This window comes from Aotus nancymaae, unplaced genomic scaffold (genome assembly GCF_030222135.1).
Source record: "Aotus nancymaae isolate 86718 unplaced genomic scaffold, 86718_ANA_hifiasm-v0.15.2.pri h1tg000019l, whole genome shotgun sequence".
In the NCBI taxonomy this organism is placed as follows: Eukaryota; Metazoa; Chordata; class Mammalia; order Primates; family Aotidae; genus Aotus; species Aotus nancymaae.
In genome coordinates, this window is record NW_026988431.1 from 48,023,881 (window position 1) to 48,030,048 (window position 6,168).

A 6,168-nucleotide genomic window follows, 5' to 3' on the forward strand; every position below is an offset into this window, starting at 1 on the left:
AACTTATGGAAATAATGTATATATTAAACTTTCTAAGAAAATCATATATGAAGGATGATGTAGTTTGGATGTTTGTCCCCTCAAACATCTCATGTTAAAAGACAGACATTTCTCAAAAGAAAACAAATGGTCAACAAATAGATTTTAAAAGGCTTAACATCACTAGTCATCAGGGAAATGCAAATCAAAACCTCAATAAGGTATTATTTCACCCCAGTTAGAATGGCTGTTATCAAAACAACAAAAAATTTTAAAATGTTGGTGAGGATGCAGAGAATAGGGAACTCTTAAATACTGTTTGTGGGAATATAAGCTAGTACAACCACTATGGTGAACAGTATGAAAGATCCTCAAAAATGACAAATACAGCCACCATATGATCCAGCGATCCCAGTGCTGGACACTTATCCAAAGGAAAGGAAATAATTATCGGACGATGGTTGGGGATCCACCGGCTCATTTTGCAATTGCCAAAAATATGATTTATAAGTCCCTATTAAACATTTCTTTCTGACAAAAAAATAATTATATCAGAGAGACATCTAAACCCCCATATTACGGCAGCATTATTCATAATAGCCAAGATTAGAAATCAACATAGATGTACAATAACAGGTGAATCGATAAAATATGATATATATATGTGTGATATATATATATCCACACACACTGGCATACTATTCAGCCATAGAGATTAATGAAATTCTGTTATTCATTATAACATGGATAAAGTGGGAGGAAATTATGTTAAATGAAATGTATTGAAATATTACTATGTACTCCATGAATAGGTACAGTTATATTTTGTCAATTTAAAACAAAATTTTTAAAACTTCTGAGAAATGAGAATGTCCAATGGCCAGAGAACTCTTTCTCTGAAGATTTTAAAATAAAAAAGATTATATTTTGAGAAAAAAAAAGGATATTCCCTTTTCTTCCTTAAAGTATAAGAATATAAGAGATTAGAGAGGCGACCCGTGAGGCTAGAAACCCAAGAGTGGTCGGTTGGAGCAAATATGTCCCTCCGGAGGCACATTGGGAACCCCGAGTATCTGGCCAAAAGGATACCGCAGAACCCAAGATATCAGCATGTCAATCAAGACTGGACACTGGTAACAGTATAACTAAATATACTGAGAAGCTAGAAGAGATTAAGAAAAATTATAGGTACAAAAAAGATGAGCTTTTCAAGAGACTAAAAGTTACAACTTCTGCCCAGCTGGTCATCCAAGTTGCTTCCCTCTCTGATCACACTGGAAGTGACAGCTGAGGAGATTCAAAGGCTGGAAGACAATGATTCTACAGCTTCAGACCCTGATGCTGAAACCACTGCCAGGACCAATGGGAAAGGAAGTCCAGGTGAGCAGCCACCAAGCCCTGAGCAGTTCATAAACAATGCGGGAGCTGGGGACTCCAGCCGCTCAACTCTTCAGAGTGTCATCAGTGGCGTTGGGGAACTGGATCTAGAAAAAGGACCAGTGAAGAAAGCAGAGCCCAATACCAATGACAAACCTTATCCTGACTGCCCCTTCCTGCTGCTAGATGTGCGTGATAGAGATTCTTACCAGCAGTGCCACATTGTTGGAGCTTACAGTTACCCAATTGCAACTCTGTCTAGAACAATGAACCCTTATTCAGATGATATTCTTGAATATAAAAATGCCCATGGCAAGATCATCATTCTGTATGACGACGATGAAAGGCTGGCCAGTCAGGCGGCCACCACCATGTGTGAGCGCGGATTTGAAAACCTCTTCATGCTTTCTGGAGGTCTAAAAGTCTTAGCTCAGAAATTCCCAGAAGGACTGATTACCGGTTCCCTGCTAGCATCTTGCCAGCAGGCCCGGGTCTGCCCGGAAACGATCCAGCCCCAAAGTGCCACCCCTACCAGCTGAGAACAAATGGAGATTTATCCCAGAAGACTTAAAAAAGATAGACTATTATCTGGAAGAGGAGCAAGGGCCTGCCGATCATCCTACTCTGTTCCTTCCTTCTTGCTCCCTTCAGGTCGACTGAACGAAGCTAACTCCTCCGGAAGAGACTCCAAGGTGCCTGGTGCCCGAAGCGCTCAGAATCCGCCCAGTGGGGGTCCCACCAGCCACTCAAACCCCCGCTCCCTCAGCAGTGGCCACCTGCAAGGTAAACCCTGGAAGTAAAGACTTTATCTCACTTAGGCAAAAAAAAAAAAAAAAAAAGAGATTATTACTCAAATACTTCCTAGAACAAAGATGACAAATTTAAAGCTCCTAAGCCCTAGGCCATCATGGCTATTCCATCACCACTGAGCCAAAATGGAGCCCCATAATGTTTTTCAACTGAGCACTCCCAGCCATTTAACCTGTCAATAAGAGATACAGGAACTATTTCATTTTATTTATACACCATCTTTTTCCAGAATTTAAAAAAAAATTAAGAAGACTTGCGCTTCATAAAAAGGAATTATTGAAATAAAACAAAACAAAACTCAAACCATAAAGGAATGAATAACATATCCTGAAGAAATTTCCTCTTTCTCAGAATTAAAAAGGCTTCAACCTTGAATTTCCAAAATAAACCCATCTCAGAGCTGCCACTGTGGTTAGTGAAAACTATTAAGCTACAGACTTTGTATTGCTGTTACTTCTTCTCTATTCACTACTTGTGACCCATATAGCCCTACCCTATTTCTCTTCTGTTCTCTGTTTTCATTGGTCTTTGTTGGGTCACTTAGCTCAAGCTAAACGGAAAGAGTAGAAAAAGAGGCTTTCTTTTGCCTTCCTGTCAGCATGCAGGCATATAACCCCTCTGGAATCACAAAACCTACAGGTTATTACACTCCAACCATCATAAATGACATCAGAATTGAGTTCATGTAAATACCAATTCTAACAGTATTTTTTTTTAAATCAGGGCATGGTTTGTGCTCTGAGTAGAAAATGTTAGAAAAAGCACGTGTTGTGCCCCCCAATCTCTATCCCCATCCTGCTTTGACCTTCTCTAGGTGAAAGGACATGTCAGGCATCAAGGTCAAATTCACACTGATGGAGAGCTAACAGAAATAAAAAGACTGAAGGAGGGAGAAAGGGTGTTTATTAAATTTGGGGTCAAAAAAGGAGACAAATACTATTTATTCTCTCCCCTCCTGTTGCAAGAAGAGGTGAAAGAGGCTGAAGTATTAGAAACTTTTGCTAGGTAAAAGGAAAGGATTTTGAAAACTAAAAAAATAAATAAAGAAAAAATAAAGGGGATGGTGGGAGAATAATTTCTCCATTGTGCTTTTTTAGGTATAGAGTTTTAGATGATGGGCATTTGTCTAAGACATTTTCAAGATTTCAAGAGACTTTATAAACCTGTGGAAGTGGGTAGAAAGGTAGGCAGGCAGGTTAGTGTGTGCTTTCAAATGTATCAAAGAAGACCAAGATGGAGACTCTAGACTATGGGCAAAAGAATCACTGGGGGACTTCAGATGATCTCACTTGTCCAGACAAATTTACCATTGGGAGAAAAGGCAGATTTCTGAAGAATTACTTTGCAGAAATAAAGATATTATCAGGCAGGAAAAGTCATGGTATGCTACAATGACAAAACCTTGTTGACTTAAAATAATCAAGTTTTGTTTCTTGTGCGATCTATATATTCATCTACTCTGCTCATAACATTCTTTCAGGGAAAACTCACCATGTCAAACATTAAGATGAGAGAAAAGAGAATTCTGAAGTTTCTCACTTTAGTTAATAAATGATTACCCTGGAAATATCACGTGCTACTTTTGCTCATAACTTATTATTCAGAACCAATCACAGGGCCCCACTCAGCCACAATGAGGATGAAAGTTATGATCTCATGTGCCGGGAACAGAAGACAGAGGAAGCATTTAGGAATACAGCACTAATAACTACCTCAAGAGGGCATCCTCCTGTTTCTCAAGAACCTAAACGAGTATAATGGAGTCTCAGAGTCAGAAGAAGAAAATTTATAACATGCCTTCTGCTTGTAAGTATGAATATAAAACAGAAGTGGCATAGAGCATAAATAACCTCTAAGCTACCTGATTTCCCCACTTCTGGCATGCAAGATAAGGTCTATAAATACTTGGAGCATCTAGGAAATTGATTCCCTGGTATATGATTGATAACTAGATAGCTAGCTAGAAATGAAGGAGGCTAGACTAAGGGTTGAGAAAAAATTATTTTTTCTTCTCCTGCAGATAGATAGAGCAAAGATATAATAGAATTTCATTAATATGGGTGGGATTGGGAGAAATCCACACTGATTTTTGTCAAAGGTATATATTATTAAATGTATTAAAATTAATTTAATGATTATTTTCAGAAAATGATATTATTGTCAATATTATAAAATATTTAAGAGGAAATATTACATACGAAACCTCAAACAATCAGATTTAGTTCATATATATTGACTTAAATAAAAAGGAATGCAATACTTCCAAGAATTTGGCATACGTAGCCACAGACTTATAGACTCATTCATTGATGTCTCTCCACTACCAAATCATTGGTTTCACGGCCATCCAACTTTTCTTCAGACTGAAAAAGGATTCAGTTAGCTTGCCATGATATTTTATGATAAATTTGTGGTTAGTCTATACTTTTAAATGATAAAAACTAATTTTAATTTGAAAAATAATACATACTTTATCTAAGGTCATAAAAGACACATTGGTCATTGTCATTTATTCTTGCTTTACTCATGTTTTAGTTGTTTTCTATTGTGAGACTGATCAATTAAGATTGCAGAAAAACTCTGAATAACATAATGAGAAAGGGAATATATTGAGAGGATCACAGCCAGAACAGGAGGAGAAGCCTACAACGGGCTTTAAAAAATAACACAAACTAGGACATCAGAAACTAGACCATTATACAAGAGTGAATTGGCTATCATAGAATAAGGACACACCAATCATTGTTCAAGGTTTTGCATTGTTCTCCTCAAGAGTCTGCATCTTACAGCAAATGCTATTTAGCCTACCCAAAGTTATGTTTCCATCCCCTTGGTTAGAAAAGGTCAAGATACTTTGACTGACAGGCTTCTTAATCTTGCACACATTGAAGAAGAGATAATTTCTCAAAAAGGATGTGGTTTTTTTTCCCCAAGTCAAGGGAAAACAGCATAATGAATACCCAATAAAATAGAAAATATCTACTATACTAGAATCTGCTCCTAAGAACTTTAAAATTCAGCGACATTCTTTTTAGGGGCATACATAAACTCCCTCATAAGGCTTATAGTGGAAGCTAGATGATAAAGGACCTTGTATGTCAGGAGTTTGGAATTTTGCCAAGCAGGTTATGAGGTGCTACTGATTTGTGTTTGTGTGTTTATCTGCTTAACCACTAGCTGAAATGTCTGAAGTGGGTTATAGGAGTAAACCATAGGAAGTATTAAGAGAAAGACTCATTAGGCAGCTGGCAAAAATCGAGTCAAAGAAAAGTTATAGGAACCTAATGTATGAGAATAGCAGTAGAACTAGAAAAAAGGGATCTGTATTAATTAGCACTTTCCATACCAAAAAAAACCACCCCAAAACTTATAGATTTAAAGCGACTACCACTTATTTAGCTGATTGGTTCTCAACCAGTGAGGTGGGGAAGTGAGTGAGATATTTGGCAATGTCTAAAAACATTTTTGGTTGTCACAACTGGGAATGAGAATACTGTAGTCATCTAGTTATTAGAAGCCAGGGATGGTGCTAAATGTTTTACAGTGCAAGGAAAGTACCTCTCCTCCCCAAGAATTGTTCAGTCCAAAATGTCAATATCACCAAGGTTGAGAAACTCTGATTTAGCTTAAGACTCTGCAGGTCATCAGAGTGGTTTGGGCTTCATTGGAATTCTGCTGATTTGGGCCACGCTCACCTGATCTCAACTTGCTGATTCATACATCTGTGGTCAACTATTAATAGCTGGTCAAGTGGGAGCTGGCTAAGCTGAAGGGCTTAGCTGGAACAGCTCCATTCTGATCCCTGTGGTTTCTCATCCTCTGGAAGGATGATCAGGGATTGTTCATACAGTGGAGCCTACAAAAGATCAAGAAGAAATATGCAAGATCTATTGAGACCCAGCCTCAGAATGCACACACTGTTGTGCGTGTCAGTCTCATTCTATGAGCCAAAGCAAGTCACAAGGCCAGCTCAGAATTAAAGAGTAGAGAAATAGACTATAT

At 38.0% G+C, this 6,168-nt stretch overlaps 1 pseudogene; it reads left to right on the forward strand.

Moving 5' to 3' along the window:
• The first annotated feature begins 487 nt into the window (after nt 1-487).
• LOC105706638 (centrosomal protein of 41 kDa-like) lies at nt 488-2,558 on the forward strand (annotated as a pseudogene).
• The last annotated feature ends 3,610 nt before the right edge of the window (nt 2,559-6,168 follow it).